Below are 20,480 nucleotides of genomic sequence, written 5' to 3' on the forward strand. Positions count from 1 at the left end.
AGGACGTTACCTAAGATTGACCATAGGTAAGTACCTCACGGGAAGGGTTTTTTTTTTGTGTGAAAAAGTTGCATCCTTGTTGTAAACAGTGATTTTTTATGCTTATTTTACTTATCCAATTTGAACTGCACCTTTTCAAAAAGGTTATTCTTGCATGTGTGTGCTGCTTTGCATGAGGCATTGATTAATTTAGAACTTGGCCGCTAGGTGGTGGTATTTTAGAAATCATTATTTTAGACTATTGAATATATTCAGATATTTGGATTTTTCTTGAAATTTATTAAAATGATGTCTTAAGCAAGAGTCGTCCGATGGGAATGAACTGTCTTGTGACTGAAAAATTATTTAGGAATTTTACAAATAGGCGGCAAACTGACTGATCTTTGGACATCGAGATGTTGAGAGTCGACTCACATGGAAAAATATACTCAAATATAACTTTTACTAGCACCGCCTCTTGGAAGAAGTGCACATTACACTGAGCACCGCTTTTTAGTCCTGGACATCCTGAACAATGTTGCCGAATACAATTTGGGAGTAGGTACGAAGGATCTCAAGCTAGAGCAATGTTTCAAACATGCAAGAATATTACAAGCACATTAGCGCCACCTGTAAAATTCATATTTTTTCAGTCACAAAACAGCCCACTCCCACCAGACGAACTTTGCTGAAGACATCATCTTTACCAATTTAAAATTTGTACAATAAGAATATTTACAAAGTGGAAAATCTCATATATTGAAATATCTTGAGTAGTCTGAATTAATGATTTCATATATACCACCATCTTGCGGCCAAGTTCTATACTAACTAATGTCACAGGTCAAAGCACACGTCTTCCTCCATAGCCTTTTTGAAAAGATGCGTTCGTAATAGGTAGGATTTTCAGATATAAGTAAACAAGCATAAAAATCACTTTTTTTATATAATCTTTATTAAAGTGATTTTTAAGTTTAAACAAAGTTCAACACTACATAAAAATCACTGTTTTTGTCCCTTTTTTTACGAAAACCCCTCTCGCTAGTAACCCGCCCACCTATGGTCAATCTTGGGTAACGTCCTTAAATTATCTCCCGAAACAGCCCAAAAAATTCAAAATTATCCAAACAATAAAAAAGTTATAGAAATTTCAATATGGGGTCAATCTCTGTCACATTGACCCCATATTGAAATTTCTACGTAAGACAGACAACGTAAGTTTCTTGATAAAAGTCACTGTAGCGCTTATTTTTAAGATTTTTCAAGCGAATTTGCAGCTAGAGGATGGATCTTCGCGAGTTTTACCAAACTACCAAAAATTAGGAGAATTGGTTTAAAACTTTTAAAAAAATGGCTGTCTTTCAAAGTGGCCTGGGCTCATATTGGCCCAGAGCACAGACAATAAGATATTAACCCACCTAGTGGTTAATGCTGCCTTTCTCGTGTATTAAAAAAAAAATATTTTGCCTATAATTTCTAGCCCATAGTCCGATTTGCCCAATTTTAAACTAGGACAGAATTAAACTTTGCCCAACAAAGTACTAGGACAGAATTTTGCGTTGAATGCAATTTGTTGTTGTTTTGAAGCAAATTGGCTAAAAATAAAGTGTTTATTTATTAACCATTTTTTACGTAATGCAAAAGCATATTTTGGCCATAACTTCTGAGTCCATAGATAGTCCTATCCGACAAAATTTTCAAAAGAAAACAATAGGACAGAATTCCGCGTAGAATGCAGACTGTTGCGAGCAAATCGCTTAAGGATAACTATCTCAACAGCTAGTGAGATTTCTTTGTGCACACACATACATACACGAAGAGATGCTCTTTGGTCCATAGCTTGATTATGCAAGACCGCATTGCGAAATAGAACGCAGAGGCGTAAATCAAAGCCTTAACTCCAAAGACGGTGATTTTGTAAAGGGATCTAGACTCGGAAAGGCTCAGACAGATCCAACATGTTTTAGAAATGTGGAGAGACAGGTCATCTTGCTAGATACTGCACGCGGATATCGACGTGCATGCTTTATTCTATCCAGATGATGAGAATGGCTTCGGCTTCGTGATGGCCAAAATCAACGACGTCTGCAGACCCCAAAGACTTTCTGGTTTTATGTTGGTTTATGGACGTCATGTAGAGAGAATAATGGTTTTCATGACCGTTATAAAACTAAAAATGTTCCTTGGATATGGAGCTGTTATACGCCTCCTAGGAGGACCGTGGAACAGTTCAACCAGAGACTGGAGCAGTTAATCGACAAGTTGATAGGACGAAGGCCAGAAGTCCTAGCATGTGACTTCAATCGACCAACCATGGTGAAATACGGAAAAAGATGACCAGTGAGCGGAAGTGGAAGACTAAATCCTTCAACAAAGACCTCTTCGTCGAGGCACTTCGATCGGACAACAGTAAAATATCGTATATGCCGCCGAGCTAACAATAATGGTGGTAACTATACTTGTGACGCTGCAATGCCGCATACGCTGGAATCGAAGAGCAATCGACATCCGGCTTACTGAAGGAACGAGAGGCTCAGTGCGCTACGTACTGCTTGTTTCAGAACCAGGAGGCGGGCACAGATAGCGAGAACGGAACCAGAGAGAGAAGCGCAAGGCGGCGTTCCGAGGAGCTGGGATCGTATTAACCTTCCGGGACTCGCTTGGTCCTGGACCGCTCATGCAGTCCCGCTTCTGTGGTGAACGAGAAGCGTGCTTTTTTCGAAGGTGTTACAACGGCGCGAGTCCCCGAAGCTTAAAACGTAGAAAGTCAGACTGCGTCGAGGAGCATAGTCGAGTTGTGATGTCGATGATCAAAGGTCTGTCGACGTCAGCTGAAATGTGCCCGTGGAAGGTCTCTTCCCCAAACATGATCTGACCACAGTGTTGGTATGGTGGTCACACCGTACGGCGATGAAGAAGAAGAAGTAGAAAACGCTGAGAATCGACAAGTGTCCAATGTCGAGCTGCCAGAAACAACGAAGTGAGTGAAAGCGTAGAAGCCCCCAATCCGGATGAAATATTGGACATGTTCAGGAAGGCGCTACAAGTGTCTGGACGAAAGCCCCGAAGTTATTGGTTCTGTCAATGTTTGGAAAGATAGGAAACGCTCAGGAAGCTCCCGAAGAGGATCATCCTCAACAGGCTGGCAAAATATATGAGAGGGAAGCGCAGACTGTCAAAGATACAGTTCGAATACAATTCACATAGTGCTCGAGAGTGCATAGAAGGCATCCATCCAAACAGAAGTTACGAGGAGATCGATACTGCGCAGTGGTCACGATAGTCGTGAAGAACGCGTTCAACAGTGCCAGCTGGGTCTGGGTCATTTGGCATAAAGTCATTTGGCATAACGCCATTTGGTATAAGGTCATTTGGCATAACGGACATTTGGCATAATTTTGAAGTGCAAGAAAAGAGTGGGTCATTTGGCATAACGGACATTTGGCATAATTTCCAACTGTGAAAGCGAAAGGGATATTTCATGTAATGTTTAGCGTAGATAAAGTAGGTCGAGGCTGTTTTCAGATAAATTTAGACTGATGGTAGACATTTTCCAGAAGAACGAAATAACAAAACGTCAGAATTACTTCCGAGAGAGCGATCACATCCATAATTGACTTATTCCGGCCACATGCCTACTTTTAAAGTAGGAATGACATCCACCATTGCTTCAATCCGGGCATGCGCCTAACTTTAAAAACTCAAGCAACACACTTGTCGTAGACGAGTTACTTAAACCAATCAAGTCACATATGAGTTATTGCATCCAAATCAATCTGAATTGTGCTTTTCGGGAAAGAGATCACATCTACCATTGTTTATTCCCGACAAGCGCCTACTTATAAAGAAGGAGTCACATCTACCATTGCCATAATCCAGGCAGGGTCTACTTTTAAAGAAGGGATCACATCCACCATTCTTCTTATTCTTATTGGCATTACTTCCCCACACTGGGACAGAGCCGCCTCGCAGCTTAGTATTCATTAAGCACTTCCACAGTTATTAACTGCGAGGTTTCTAAGCCAGGCCACACGCCTACTTTTTAAGAAGGTATCATATCCTTCATTGCCATAATCCAGCCATACGCCTACTTTTAAAAAGGGGATTACATAAACCACTGCTCTAATCCAGGCATGCGCCTACTTTTGCATTGCATTGCAAATGCATTCTTTCCACGAGAGGATAATGTCTTTTTAATATTTGTATCGACGGGTGTTATATTTACTATCCCGGGGTGTTTCCCGCGCCACTTAGTCATCATTTAGCAAACGTAAAGAAAAATTATGCCAAATGTCCGTTATGCAAAAAGACCCTCACTTTTGACGTTGGTTACAATTATGCCAAATGTCCGTTATGCCAAATGACCGTTATGCCAAATGGCCTTTATGCCAAATGACCTTATGCCAAATGGCGTTATGCCAAATAACTTTATGCCAAATGACCCGCTCCCGTGCCAGCTTTACGTTGCAGAGAATGCAGATCCCCAACTATCTGTGCCATATCCTGAAGAAGTAGAGGTTTTGATGTACGGAGTTAAGCTGCAGATAGCTCACTACAACACGAAGGGGCTGTGAGTAAGCAACTGCTAGGCGACCCAGTAGATGGAAATCGTTCGATGGTTCAGGACAACTTCTCTCTTCATCCTCGGTTGGGCCCCACGTTCGGCAAATCAATTTCTACTTAGTCCGCTCTCACTTAGCTCGCTGCGCTGCCTTTTTTGCACGATTGATGTCCGACATTCTTGCAACATGCCCTGTCCATCGTATCTTTCCAGCTTCAAGATACTGGTAACGCAACTTTCTTATTTACTTATTATTTACTATAGCGTGGATCTTACCGATCGTAGGTCCACGAAGTAGCACGAGGGGTCAGCTAGCTAGTGTCTCGTCATCGATACTTCGGTATGGAGTTCCTGCTAAGGGTAGTGCACTGGACACCAAGCGGAAACACAAAAGGCTAAAAAGCGTGTTTCGCTGATGGCCATATGTATCATCCTGATGGTAGCCATTGACTGTTATCAGCGGAGAGACACCAGGAATATAAGAAAGATGGTGAAAATCCGTTCAATGGCGAGGCGGCAGCAGGAGTGGGACAGTACGCGGAAAGGAAGGTGGGTCATGCTCATTCAAAACCTGTCGACGTGGATAAACATATAACATGGCGAAGTAAACTTTAACCTAACGGTGTTTTTTTCGAGCCATGGGTGCTACAGTAAGCATGTACATCGCCGGTATGGGCACGCTAATTCACCGTTGTGTCCGGGAACAATACATTGATGTCTATTTAACAGATTTATTTGATTTTTACTACAATCTCAACAGCAGAACTGATTAACTTACTTCCACAATAATTCAGAGGAGTTCCAAGTAGGATTGATTTGATAAAATGAGTTCTGTTTGAGGTAAAACCAATAATAATTCCCAATACGAATAAGTTTAGTAAAAGCTGAATGTTTTGGTAAGTAAAGTGACCAGATGTACCGCATTCCGCGGGACAGTTCCGCAATTTTATCAACTGTCCGCGCTGAAAAGTGTCCCGCGAAACGTCCCACATTTCGCTTTTATCCTGACAAAGTCCCGAAATATTAAGAAAATTCGAAAAAAGGGACAATCACTCAGTAAAGGGTTCTTTCTAAAATTACGTAACGCTAAATTTGGTGATTTTGGACCCCCACTCTCCCCCACGTAACACTTTTTGTATGGAAGGTTTATTATTTTTGTATGTACCGTAACGCTCGTCTTGACCCCCTCCCTCCCCCTTCAGCGTTACGTAATTTGTGAAAGAACCCAAAGAACTTATTACATTTTTACAATTCTCGCTTAACTTTTCAAAAGGACCTAAGTAACTTTTTTCATGAATTAATTTGAATACTGCAATCAATAGCTTTCATGTTGTTTTGTTGATTGCGCTATTCAAATTAATTCATGAAAAAAAGTTACTTAGGTCCTTTTGAAAAGTTTAGCGAGAATTCATCATTTTGTAAACATGACATGATAATGGCATGCGTTTTGTAAGATGATCGCACATATATGGATTAGAAGAAATTAGGAGAAGCTTCTGTGTCTCATAGACTATATCCTATCCAAGTTTTTTGGATGCTTATGAAAGATAAAAGATGTTAAAATAGACACCCATGTGATTTGAAATAGATGCAAAGAACTACAAGTGCCAACATAAGTAAAATAGAAGGTTTGTGCATGCCGTTGAGAATGGTTCGCTATCAACACTAATCAATGTGATATTTGCTTCGAATATTACTAGGCACTAAAAAGTTAAAAGTCGTGTTTAACAGACTCAGACTTTTCTCAATCTGAACAAATTATTTTGATCGTTTCGGTCTGACCTAGAAAACAAACATATAAAACTCCATGATTTTTAAAGACAAGATCAACAGGTGAATTTTGGAAAGATTTTGGACATACTGGCAACCTCCGGAAGTGTTCCCGGGAACTTGGTTCCCTCTGGGAAGTGGACAAATTTCGATTAGCTCCGAACCCCATCTTGTGTCATATCAAACTTCATGATTTTGAAAGACAAGAGCACTAGATGCATTTTTGATAAATGTTGGACCCATTGGCCTTGTCCGGAAGTGTTCCCGGGAACTTTCCGCATCTCGATTGGAAACGAGCAAACCATACAAACTGTCATACAAAAGAGCTGTCGAAAGGAGATGCGCAATGAGACCCCTGGTTTCCTTAAGGGATTGGATAAATTTCGATTAGCTCCAAAACCTATCTTGCGAGATATCAAATTCCATAATTTTGAAAGACAAGATCAATCGATGAATTTTGATGAGATTTTGGACACATTGACCACGTCCGGAAGTGTTCCCGGGAACTTGGTTTCCTCAGGGAAGTGGACAAACTTCGATTAGCACCACCTTGCGACATATCAAACTTCATGATTTTGAAAGACAAATTTTTGACAAAATTGAAAGAAATTTGTCCATTTCCCTGAGGGAACAGATTTCCGGAACATTCGGAAGCATGTCCTGGTGATCCCAATTTATTAAAACTAACTTCTGATACTGGTCAATAATGATTTATCACGTTTTCATTGAATTCTGGGCGCTTTCGGTCATTTATCAATGGCTTTAACCTTTCCGTCCCCAACGTCTGTTTTTAAGGGCTTTCAAAAATCTAAACTGCTGTAAAAATCGCATTTCTTGACCGATTCTTTCGCAACAAATTGCATTCCATCCGGATGGATCCCAATTTTTGATTTATACTAGTTTCGAGACTATCCACAGTACGGTTCCAGAATTATTCCAGATTCCGTTGGGGTCAGTTGCCCCCGGAATAAGTGGCCATTTACAATTTTAAGTCAAAACAGGTCGTGCGACACCTCAAACTTCATGATTCCACAAAGCAATGATGCGAATGATATTTTTGGGGTTCCTGGCCCACTCGGACTCAAACTGGCCACATCGGTCACAATCCCGGGGCCTACGGAATGGCCATTTTCTAAATTGATTCAAAATAGGTCGCTCGACACCTCAAACTTCATGATTTTACAAAGCAATGATAGGAATGATATTTTTAGGGTTCCTGACCCACTCGGATTCAATCCGGCCACCTGTCCCAATCCGGGGACCAACGGAATGGCCATTTTCTAAATTGATTCAAAATAGGTCGTGCAACACCTCAAACTTCTTGATTTTACAAAGCAATGATGAGAATGATATTTTTATGGTTCTTGGCCCACTCGGATCCATTCCGGCCACAACCCGGAGGACCTACGGAATGGCCAATTTTCTAAATTGATTCAAAATAGGTCGTGCGACACCTCAAACTTCATGATTTTACAAAGCAATGATGGGAATGATGTTTTTGGGGTTCCTGGCCCACTCGGATTCAATCCGGCCACATCGGTCACAATCCGGAAACCAACGGAATGGCCATATTCAAAATTGATTCAAAATAGGTCGTGCGAAACCTCAAACTTCATGATTTTCCAAGCAATGATGGAAATGATATTTTTAGGGTTCCTGACCCACTCGGATTCAATCCGGCCACATCGGTCACAATCCGGGGACCAACGGAATGGCCATTTTCTAAATTGATTCAAAATAGGTCGTGCAACACTTCAAACTTCATGATTTCACAAAGCAATGATGGGAATGATATTTTTAGGGTTCCTGGCCAACTCGGATTCAATCTGGCCACATCGGTCGCAATCCGGGGACCTACGGGATGGCCATTTTCTAAATTAATTCAAAATAGGTCATGTGACACCTCAAACTTCATGATTTTACAAAGCTATGATGGAAATGATACAAGGGCTTAGCCAGAGTGGGCAGGTTGGGGCAAAACAACTCGAAAAGTTTCGGGCGCATGAATTCTCCTTGAAATCCTTCTAGAAGCTCCCCTGGGAACTTCTAAATTCCTCCGGAAAGTAATCTACAAGTTCCTCTGAAAATCGTTCGAAAATCTTTCTCATGTAATTGTAATTTCTCCTTATCTAGAAACCCCTAACTAAATTAGTTTTTTAAGAAATTCATGAGGAAATTCCTTGAAGGAAATTCCTTTCTTCTCCAATTTTTCCTTCTAGACATTTCTTTGGCTATTCTTCCAGAAAAATCTCTTGCATTTATATACATTCGGGAGTTCCTTCAATAATACAAACGAAATTTCCTTCCAAAATTTCGCTAGAAGTTTCTTCAGAAATTTATGACGGAAATCCTCCGATTTCGCTCCACAATTTCACTTGTAAATCTATAAGAAATTCCTTCGGAAATTCTTCTAGGTACTTCCCCGGGCATTCCTCCAGGATTATTATTATTTATTCAGACTAAGGCCGAAGTGGCCTGTGCGGTATATAAGAGTCTTCTCCATTCGGCTCGGTCCATACACGTCGCCACCCACGCAGTCTACGGAGGGTCCGCAAGTCATCTTCCACCTGATCGATCCACCTTGCCCGCTGCGCACCTCGCCTTCTTGTGCCCGTCGGATCGTTGTCGAGAACCATTTTCACCGGGTTATTGTCCGACATTCTGGCTACGTGCCCGGCCCACCACAGTCGTCCGATTTTCGCGGTGTGAACGATGGATGGTTCTCCCAACAGCTGATGCAACTCGTGGTTCATTCCACGTACCATCCGCCATATGCACCCCACCGTAGATGGTACGCAGCACTTTCCTTTCGAAAACTCCGAGTGCGCGTTGGTCCTCCACGAGCATCGTCCAGGTCTCGTGTCCGTAGAGGACTACCGGTCTAATGAGCGTTTTGTAGATTGTCAGTTTGGTACGTCGACGAACTCTATTCGATCGGAGCGTCTTGCGGAGTCCAAAGTATGTACGATTTCCAGCCACTATGCGTCTCCGAATTTCTCTGCTGGTATCATTTTCGGCAGTCACCGTGAGCCCAAGTACACAAATTATTCTACCACCTCGATTTCGTCACCACCGATGCCAACTCGCGGTGGGTGGCTCACATTGTCTTCTCTTGAACCTCTTCCTATCATGTACTTCGTCTTCGACGTGTTGATGACTAGTCCGATCCGCTTGGCTTCCCTCTTCAGTCTGATGTAGGCTTCATCCATCTTCTCAAAGTTACGTGAAATAATATCTATGTCGTCGGCGAAGCCAAATAGCTGGACGGACTTATTGAAAATTGTACCACTCCTCCAGGAACTCTTGCTTTAATTCCTCCAGGATAACTTTCAGGAGTTTTTCCGGTAATACCTCCATAAATTGAATAGTGAAATCCTCTAGGATTTCATTCTGGAATTCTTTCCGCTATTACTTCAGAGTATCCTTCAAGAATTCATCTAAAAATTTCTTTAGAAATTTATCCAGGAATTTGTCCATATATTTCCTCGGAAATTCTCCCAGGTATTTTCCCGGGAATTGCTTCCGGTACTTCTCCAGGAATTCCTTCAGGAATTTCTCCCGAAATTTTTCCGCGGAATTGTCCTGGAATGCTTTCCGGACTTCACTAGAAATTCACTCCAGAATTTCATTCGGGTATTAATTTGAGAGTTCCTCCAAGATATTTTTCAAGAGTTCTTCCAAGATTTTCTTCAGAACGATCTCCGGGAATTCATCCGGTAATTTCTTCAGCATTTCATCTGGGAATCTCTGCAATAATTTCTCCTGGTATTTTTCCGGGAATTCCTTCAGATATTTATCCAGAAATTCCATCATGAACTTCTCCAAGAATTAGTTCAAGACTTCCTTGTGAGGATTCTTCCGGAAGTGCTTGTGGGACCTCCTCCAGGAGTTTTTCCAAGAGTTCTTCCGGGAATCCCTCCAAGATCTTCACAGGGAAATCCAGGAGGATATATGGCAAGAATTTCACGGGAAATGGGATTTCGGAAGTTCCTCTAGAAATTCAACTCCGGGTATTCCAACGACTGTTCCTCTGAAAATTTACCCGAGAATTCCAGCAGTAGCTCCTCCGGGAATTCAATCAGGCTTTTTTTTTAGAATTTATCTACAAAATCCTCCAGAAGTTCCTCGGAGAATGTCTCTGGGAGATCTTTTGAGAACTCTTCCAAGAGTTCCTCCTGGAATTCTTACGGAAGTTCATTTGGGAGTTCATCCAAGAGTTTTTACGAGAGTTACTCTAGAAATTCTTCCAGTAGTTCTTTAAGAAATTCCTCCAGAAGTTCCACCGGAAGTTCCTCCGAAAAATCCTCTGATAATTTCTCTGGAAATTCCTCCAGGAGCTCCTCCGGAAATTACTCCAGGAGTTCCTTCTTAGAGGAACACTCGGGGGAACTGCCGTAGAAACTTCCGGAGGAATGCTCATAGAAACAGCCGGTGGATCTCCCGGAGGAATTCTCGTAGTAACTGCCGAAAGAGCTCCCGTAAGAGCTCCCGGAGGAATTTCAGGAGGAACTCCTAGCAGAATTCCTAGAGGGACTCCCAGAGAAACTATTGGAAGAACTTTGGGAGGAATTTCCAGCTAAATTTCTGAAGAAGGACTAAATGATTTCCTGGAAGAGCTACTGGTGGAACCAAAGTGTAAAATAATCGAAATTTTTAGTGAAGACCATTTTCTTCATTTGTCAGTTCACTTCCGACACATTCATAGTCGGCTCTGGACAGTCAATATTCAGTTGAATATTAGTCATTGAATATTTATGCACATTTTACAAATTGATAAATTATCTGAAATCTGAACACGTTTCAAATAAGTAAAGTGATTTATCACACAGGACTGAATCCGATTTTCATCCGCGAGGCACTTTCAGTGGTAAACATCAACATAAACAATGCTAATTATGTTTTTTTCTGCACATAGTAAACACATTCAGTGACAGTCGAATGAATGAGTTCGTGGAGTAGTCGTCTGACTATGTCATTCTATGTTTTGAATATTCATGCGATGTTTGTCAAAATTCGGACCAAAGTTGCTTCATGAATATGAATATTTTAAGCTCTGGGTGGGACTCCCGGAGGAATTTCTGAAAAAACTCCCGGGAGAATTTTCAAATGAACCCCCGGAGGAACTGCCAGTGAAACTACCAGAAGAATAATCGAAAAAAATCTCGGATAATTCATCTTATACACAAATCTCGTCTAGCTGAAACCTTTCTAGGGGTATGTAGCTGAGCTGGATCATCATCATCATCGGAGGACCTCCCGGAGATTACCTTCAGGAGCTCCCAGAGAAATTCTCGGTGGAGCTTCTGGAGGATTTTCTATATAAATTCCTGGAGAAGCCTAAATGAATTCCAGAAAGAAAGCTTGAATGAATTCTCGGAGGAAATTCTGGAGAAATTCCCGAAAGAGGAACCCCCGTAGGATCTGCCGATAGAACTACCGGAACAATTCTCGGAGAAAATCCTGCAGGAACTCTTTGAGAAACTGCTGGTGGAATTCCCGAAGGAACTCCAGGAGGAATTTTCAGAAAAAAAAACTCCTGAAGGATGTCCCAGTAGAAATCTTGAAGTTTCCACCGGAATTCTTTCAGGATTTCTTTGGGAATTAATCTAGGAATTCCTCCAAAAATTCCATTGTTGATTTCATTTACGGTATAATTTCTGTATATTTTTTCGGTAGAATTCCTGGGTCCCTGGATTGTGACCGATGTGGTCGGATTGAATCCGAGTGGGCCAGGAACCCTAAAATATCATTCTCATCATTGCTTTGTGAAATCATGAAGTTTGAGGTGTCGCACGGCCAATTTTCAATCAATTTAGAAAATGGCCATTCCATAGGTCCTCCGGATTGTGGCCGGCATGGATCCGAGTGGGCCAGGAACCATAAAAATATCATTCGGATCTTTGCTTTGAAAAATCATGAAGTTTGAGGTGTCGCACGACCTATTTTGAATCAATTTAGAAAATGGCCATTCCGTAGGTCCTCCGGATTGTGGCCGGAATGGATCCGAGTGGACCAGGAACCCTAAAAATATCATTCCCATCATTGCTTTGTAAAATCATGAAGTTTGAGGTGTCGCACGACCTATTTTGAATCAATTTAGAAAATGGCCATTCCGTAGGTCCTCCGGATTGTGGCCGGAATGGATTCGAGTGGGCGCGGAAGCCTAAAAATATCATTCTCATCATTGCTTTGTGAAATCATGAAGTTTGAGGTGTCGCACGGCCTATTTTCAATCAATTTAGAAAATGGCCATTCCGTAGGTCCTCCGGATTGTGGCCGGAATGGATCCGAGTGGGCCAGAAACCATAAAAATATCGTTCCCATCATTACTTTTAAAAATCATGAAGTTTGAGGTGTCGCACGACCTATTTTGAATCAATTTAGAAAATGGCCATTCCGTTGGTCCCCGGATTGGGACCGATGTGGCCAGATTGAGTCCGAGTAGGCCAGGAACCCCAAAAATATAATTTGCATCATTGCTTTGTGAAATCATGAAGTTTGAGGTGTCGCACGACCTGTTTTGACTTAAAATTGTAAATGGCCACTTATTCCGGGGACAACTGACCCCAGCGGAATCTGGAATAATTCTGGAACCGTACAGTGGATAGCCTCGAAACTAGTATAAATCAAAAATTGGGATCCATCCGGATGGAATGCAACTTGTTGCGAGAGAATCGATCAAGAAATGCGATTTTTACAGCAGTTTAGATTTTTGAAAGCCCTTAAAAACAGACGTTGGGGACGGAAAGGTTAAGAAAAAAATTCCTTAAATAATGCTTAATTTTCATAAAAAATAAGAATTTTCCACAAAACAAAGAAAAATTAGCACTTTTAAAAGCAAAAATTGCAATTATAAAAGAAGAATTTTCCATGAGCAAAAAATACAAAATTTCCATAAATAAATCAATATTAGCAATAAACAAATACAAAATTTTACACAAAATAGTTTTTTACCACAAAAAAAATACAAACTATCCAAAAAAAGGGCAATAGACGAATTTCGCGCCAACCCTTCTATGGGGCTGGCAGTACCATCTCAGAATCGAATGAAACTTGGTGGGCATGAAGATACGGTATTTCTAAGCCACTCTGCATACTTAGTTTTTCAAAAATTGTCAAGAGTAACATTTGATGAGGGTCTAATTTTTTTTCATGGATTTTTTATAAATCGATGTAACTCTAAAATGACAAGACCTACAACAAAGTGTTGTATGGCGGACTGTCGTAAAATTCCCAGAAGTTTTTTGGAAAAATATCCATAAAATAAAATACCGATTTATACACTGAAAAAAAATAGTTTTAAAAATTAAAATCGATATTACAAAAAAACCTCATCTCGGAAATCGATGAAATTTTTTCTGCAGATAGGTATTTTAATTATCTAACTTTTCTGGGAATAATGTTCCTGTGACATATTTAAGGAAAAAAAGTTTTTCTAACAAAAACTTTTTTCATGTCCATATTGAGTGAAAATTTATCAGCGTGTTTTATGCCTACAGCGCCAATTATAGGTTCAACAGCCTATCATCAACCAACGACACATTTTGGACGTATAAAAATTTGTTTGGGAAGCAATTTAGCATAATCTAACATAATTGTGGACCTACATTTGAAAAAGGTTTATGTTTTATTTGACTTTTTGTATCGAAGTAACTTAAAAACAATTACAAAAAAATAATTACTTTGAAAACGGGCAATGTTGCCGAAACGAAACTGAAGTGATATTTAATTGTAATAGTGGAAAAGAAGATGTTGTTTTCATCAAAGGCTAACCACTGAACGGTTTAATTTAGAAACCGTTATAAACCCTGTAGAGTAGATGATTTTGTATCGTATTTTATTGAAAAAAATGATAAACTTATAATTTATGACATTATTTGCAAACAGCAATACACTTGTACTGTTAGCTTTGTCTGAAAATTTTTCATTCATTATCCAAAATGCTGCTCAAGGTTAGAATAATTCCCAGGCAACAATACATCCATTCGAATTTTACTTTTAAAGATACGGTTAATAAGAAAACGTTAGCTTTATTAATCAGAAGCAATGACCCATGACACAAAAGCTGTTCACTTATTCATTTCAAAATTAATTGACTTTTTGAAACAGTAGATCGGTTTTACAAAAATTACTTTTGTGTCTGAGTGAGCTTAGAAGCAGAATGGCACTTTTTTACAACATCGCACGGTAAAGGCCCTTGCGAAGCTATTGGTGGCACTCTCAAACGAATGGCAAAACAAGCAACTCTTGCCAAAGATTATGGAAATAGCCGGAGACGAGCCAGCCTCGGGCTGAAAGTCTCCTTAACAAAGACAAAAAAAAAGATACTGGATTATGATACTATCAAGACTCCTCGGGAGTTGTACGAATGGACGAATGGGCACGTTTTCAATCAAACAAAAATATCACTATATTACATTTCTGTTATATCACGTATGAGCAATACCGCCATCGGGGGTGGCAATGGGTCTGGGGGTAAGAATGGCTCATCGCTCTCACCGCGAGCATGGAGGGCATAGAGCAAAATCGTTCTAAAAGGTCTCTTATATTTTTGTCTTCTTGTCCTCAGATACATCCATTCTACAAGCATTCTAAGTAGTTGAAACAGTGACCCATTCTCACCCCCATTTGACCCATTGTCACCCCCGACGACGGTACTCAACAAGAGTTTGATGAACTTTTCAAAAAAGCAAAAACTATAGTTGGCAGACAAAAGCTTCATTCTTTTATACCAATCGGTCATAATAAAATCCTGGCTAATATTCCAACTCAGATGAAGACCCAAAAGTCTTTGAATTGTTTTACTAAGTTTATAAATTAATGAGTATTCAAGTAGAAATAAGAATAAAATGTAGTAACAAATAAAATTGAAGAAAAAATTTAAAAAAATGCGGAAAATTTATTATTCTTTAAATGTGCGTTTTCCGAAGATCCCCCCAATTTGTTTTTGCTAAACCAATTTTAATCTTTACATTCATTAATTTATTTTCTCGGTGAACGAAACGCTCTTTCATGTTTTAGACTTCATAGTTCAGACAAATTTACAATAGTCCATCAAACATCACCATTTTGTAAATCTGGTCATTTGTGTGTAACATTGATATAAGCAATCTAGGAAAATATACGCCCTTTTCAAATGTTGGTCCACATTAATGTTAGATTATGCTAAATTGCAAACAAATTTTTATACTTCCAAAATGTGTCGTTGGTTGATGATAGGCTGTTGAACCTATAATTGGCGCTATGCCTAAAACACGCTGATAAATTTTCACTCAATTTTGACATGAAAAAAATTTTTGTTAGAAAAACTTTTTTCCTTAAATATGTCACAGGAACATTATTCCCAGAAAAGTTAGATAATTAAAATACCTATCTGCAGAAAAAATTTCATCGATTTCTGAGATGAGGTTTTTTTGTAATATCGATTTTAATTTGCAAAACTAATTTTTTTCAGTGTAGAAATCGGTATTTTATTTTTTGTATATTTTTCCAAAAAACTTCTGGGAATTTCACGACAGTCCACCATACAACACTTTTTTGTAGGTATTGTCATTTTAGAGTTACATCGATTTATAAAAAATCCATGAAAAAAAATTAGGCCCTCATCAAATGTTACTCTTGACAATTTTTGAAAAACTAAGTATGCAGAGTGGCTTAGAAATACCGTATCTTTATGCCCACCAAGTTTCATTCGATTCTGAGATAGTGCTGCCAACCGCTGGTCGAGTTGGCGCGAAATTCGTCAATAATAAAATAAGAAAATTTTCATTAAAAAAAAGAAAAAGCAATAAAATTGATTAAATTTTTCATGAACAATAAACGCTTTCGAAGAAATGACCCCTTCTTCGAAAGCGTTTATTGTTCATGAAAAATTTAATCAATTTTATTGCTTTTGGCTATGGAAAAAAAGCTTAGTTTTATTGCTTTTTTATATTTCATAATGGAAGTTTCCATATTTTGTTATAGCTCTTTATTATTGAAATCGAAATTAATTGATTGGCTTTTTTCGGTGATAATTATACTACTCAAAGCGAAAGGGAGTAGATGCAAGTAATGAAGATACAGATTCGATTGACACCGCAAGCAAGCGGCAAGTGTGAAATGAATAGAAACTGAAGATTAGCAGAGGGCCATATGAGAGAACAAGCATTGTTGAAATCTTTGTTATTCTGCCTAACGTCCACCCAGGAACGGCTTGGATAGTTTGATGATCACTGTATCAAGACATACCATTGCCAAGACATCGACATCAAGACATCGATTGCCAGGCATATTATTGTTTTTGTGAAAAGAAATTATTTTTTTTGCGTAAAGAAAACATTTATTTCGTGGAAAATTTAGTAATTGTTCCATTGTTAATATTTATTTATTTATTTATGAAAATTTTGTACTTTTTTCTCTAGAACAGTTTGATTTCTTTAAAGAAATTTTTTCTCTCATAATTACGATTCTTGCTTTTAAAATTGCTAATTTATTTTTGTTTTGTGAAAAATTCTTAATTGTTGATGGAAATTTTCATTTTTTAGGGAAATTTTATAGTTGTTTGTTTTTTGCACCCTGATTTCTTTATTGGAAATTTCCTATTTTTTATGGATTTTTTTTAATTTTTCAGGGGTAGTTTTTATTTTAGAAATTTTTTGAACGAAATTCCATTTTTACCGAAATTTCTCAACTGTGGCGAAGAAAATTAATCTAACCCGTCAGCATCGCATTGTCACCTATTAGCGCATTAGTGTAACGAACGAGGTGTTACGATTATGTCCGGGAAAGCCAGCATAGACGAGACAATAATTGATTCCATTTCGTTGCGTACGGCAACAATTTGGCACTTGTCGGCATTGAATAGTCACGGCAATGCATAATCTGTTCTGGGTTATTTTCAACTGGTTCTGAAACCACAAACTGGTTTAAACCTGACATCTAAGCGAATTAGTAAAAAAACAATAATGATCAATAAAAAAATTCGCAACTGTCGTCTAATAAAACTAGAATAGCTACTAATTTGATTTAATTTTCCACTACGAAACGGTTGTCCTTCAATTGTTTCGTCTTTCATACTGCTTGGGGTGATGACTGATTTGATTATTATGCACTTTGCTGGGCTTATACAATGTACTTAGGTTCATCAGGCATGAATTGATTCGATGTCCTTGGCTGATACGTAATTTTCATTTATTTTCAACAATTATTGGGAGTTTTTCTGTTAATATGCTCCATAGGAGCTCAATGCTTGTTACTTTGGATCATGCATTCGATCAATTGAAGTTCGTCGTCATATGTCACCGTTGTCCTACGATACATTTATCAAACCGATAGTCTTTCACGGACACGAGACAAAACTCAGTAGTCGTGAATAACCAAAGCGCTTTAAATGTTTAGAGAAAAGCGATGCGTACCATAAAGAAAACCCATTACATAGAGCTGTTAGTAGTATCATCTGTAATTGCATACCGCAAAAATTGAACCAGGCATACAGCCGGAATGTCGAACAACAACCCGATCCTCCGTCAAAGTTTTACGACAGTGGAAAGATTGATAAATCAATAAATGATGCAAAAAGATATTTTATTCTCCAGTTTTCTGATATTCACACATTATCTTATTTTTTTTTTCTTAGCTGGTAATCACATTTTTACCATTTGAATTAATTTATACCCCACTTTTGTATTTGAATCAATTTTAATTATTTCATTGATCCGCCGTATCGTTTTGTGAAAAATTCACCCAGAACCTGAACATTTAGGCTTGATAACATGAAATTCCTTTTCAGTAAAAAAAATATATAATATGCGCTATGACCCCTTCATGCAGAAACAATTTTGGTAAAATTACATTTAACGCGGTATGTCACTGACTGGATGAATAGATTTTCCCACGACTATCGGTCTGAGTTTAATTCCAGCGGAATGGTAATTTTAGATCACTCACATCTCAGCACATGATTCACCATAACATAGCGTAATAACAACTTTCAAACGGCATCTCATTCATAAAGTCGTTAATTCCATTATAGATGCAAACACTTCATTCATACCGGAGCGCCAAGAGCGGGAAATCACTTTATTCATCACAAAGATTATCACAATCCTCAATCAAAACAATCCCCCGCTGCCCCAGTAGTAATCGTTATTTGCACTAACCTCTTTCCTTGATCTGGATTCAACAGGTGCTCCGTACGCAATGCTTGCAGTCAACTTCGTTACCCACTTGGTAAGTTATTACCAGCGACCCTCAACAACCTTCTTCAAATCGGTTTCCTTTGGGTTTCACGCAACAACTGGTAACACTTCGTGGTCAAGATCTTCGTTAATTTTTCACGAAGTACCAATAGCCCGAAAAGTGTAATGACTAGAATTGGTCAATCAACAACACGTTTTCGCGCCACTCCACTGCACTAAACAGACTGGCTGGAAGACACCCTTCGACTCTCACTCTCTTGAAGGCAAACTTGAACTTGCTGTGCCAATGCCCAGACTGTGGCGAATGCCGGCTGAGAAACGTTTGTGATCGAGGGAAGCGCGCGTGGTTTATTTTATAGTTAGTAGTGATATTGCTTTTGGAAAACCGTTTGGAGCGCGATCTGTTTAGGTACATCGGGTAAACCTTCTTTCCGTCTGCCGGGAAGTGAATTTGTCATCGACCACTGAATGCACGGTCTTATTCTGCATGCAATTGACGTACGATGTACTGGCACCCAACGATGACGCCGATGGTAACGCTTTACGTGTAAGTAAAATTCTAAACCGGCCGGTAAATGCCCTTTTCCTGCTTTCTCTCTAATCTGCCCGTCGCTTGTTGATGGGTGGAAATGGTGAATAAACTTTTATTGGCGACTATACAACATTAGGGAACTGTGTGGAATTTCCACAAAATAAAATTTATTGGTACACTCAGGTAACTGGTCGTATTTTATCAAATTCGTATTTGTACCTTGTTTAGTAGATTGTCTTTCCACGTGTAGAGAATGAATTCAAGCGCTTAGTATCATAAGGGTGAAACTGCATTGATCGGTTTTTCTTCGTCAATATTCTTCGCTTACAGTTGAAGCCATTTAGATTGCGGGAGATAAAGGATGATTGCATCTGGCACCAGAAGTAACAATTACGGTTGTAGCTTTTGATCTAGTTGAATTATGATACTAAGTGCGAGAGTTGTATCTTGACATGTCGCTTATTTCAAATACCAACAAATACCAACTGTTTTCAAATGCGAGATCGAATCTATCAAATTTATATCTTTTCAGATTGAAATACGTGTTATCTCCCTCGTTTGTCGGGTGAAGATCACTGCGTCCAGATTTTAGGACTATTGTGATATACCCTTTTACTGTGAAATACGCAAGTTATCTCAGTAACATGTTTGTCACTGAGATACCTTGGTATCGACTGAACTCAAGACCATCTATTATTGATGAATAGAGATCCTGAGTTACAGTATGTGACTCCCCCATTCTGGCGAGACTAGCTTTATGAAGCCAACCACGTCCTTGGGGGATAAGATCCATATGTCAGCAGGCCCTAAAAAGGGCTTGCTGAGAACTTTGAACCTACGTTGGGTGAGTGCACTGCAATAGCAGAGGATGTGTTCTGATGTTTCTCTCTCCTCGTCACAGAAGCGGCAATTTGAGGTTTGGATTGCTCCGATCTTTTGTAGATGGTATCTGCAGGGGCAGTGTCCAGTTATTAGACCGGTGTAGATGTTGAGATCCCTTTGTTGAGACCTAATAGTTGTTGGGTTTTCTTGGGGTTAATCGTTACGAGCCTTTTGGATTGGCTCGTATGGGGAAGATGCATTCCAGTTTGATGTGATTTGACTGACCATATATTTGTTCAGTTCCATTTTTACAGAGCAGTCTGAGATCCCGCAGAAGGGCTCAGGGCCAATGAACCTTTCATTAGATCCATTCCTGGCTAGCTCATCAGCAATCTCGTTTCCCTCTAGACCCGTATGTCCTGGGATCCAATATAGGTAGACTCGATTGCGTATGGATAAGTTTTTCAAAGCCAGAATGCATTCCCACACTAGCTTTGAGTTACAAGTGTAGTTATTAAGCGACTTAAGTGCCGCTTGGCTGTCAGAGAAAATACATATTTTTGCAAATCTATACTTTCTCCTCAGGCATAATAACACGCATTCTAATATTGCATACATTTCCGCCTGAAATATCAGG

At 39.4% G+C, this 20,480-nt stretch overlaps 1 protein-coding gene across 1 annotated transcript in view; it reads right to left on the reverse strand.

The window, feature by feature from the left end:
- Window positions 1-18,825, reverse strand: part of LOC134218565 (carbonic anhydrase 2-like) — a 37,958-nt gene extending 19,133 nt beyond the window's left edge. The window contains exon 1 of the mRNA XM_062697733.1: window positions 18,451-18,825. The gene's annotated coding sequence lies outside the window, so the exon portion shown is untranslated. The remainder of the gene's footprint in view (window positions 1-18,450) is intronic.
- Between the last annotated feature and the right edge of the window lie 1,655 nt (window positions 18,826-20,480).

The sequence above is a fragment of the Armigeres subalbatus genome, chromosome 1 (genome assembly GCF_024139115.2).
Source record: "Armigeres subalbatus isolate Guangzhou_Male chromosome 1, GZ_Asu_2, whole genome shotgun sequence".
In the NCBI taxonomy this organism is placed as follows: domain Eukaryota; kingdom Metazoa; phylum Arthropoda; class Insecta; order Diptera; family Culicidae; genus Armigeres; species Armigeres subalbatus.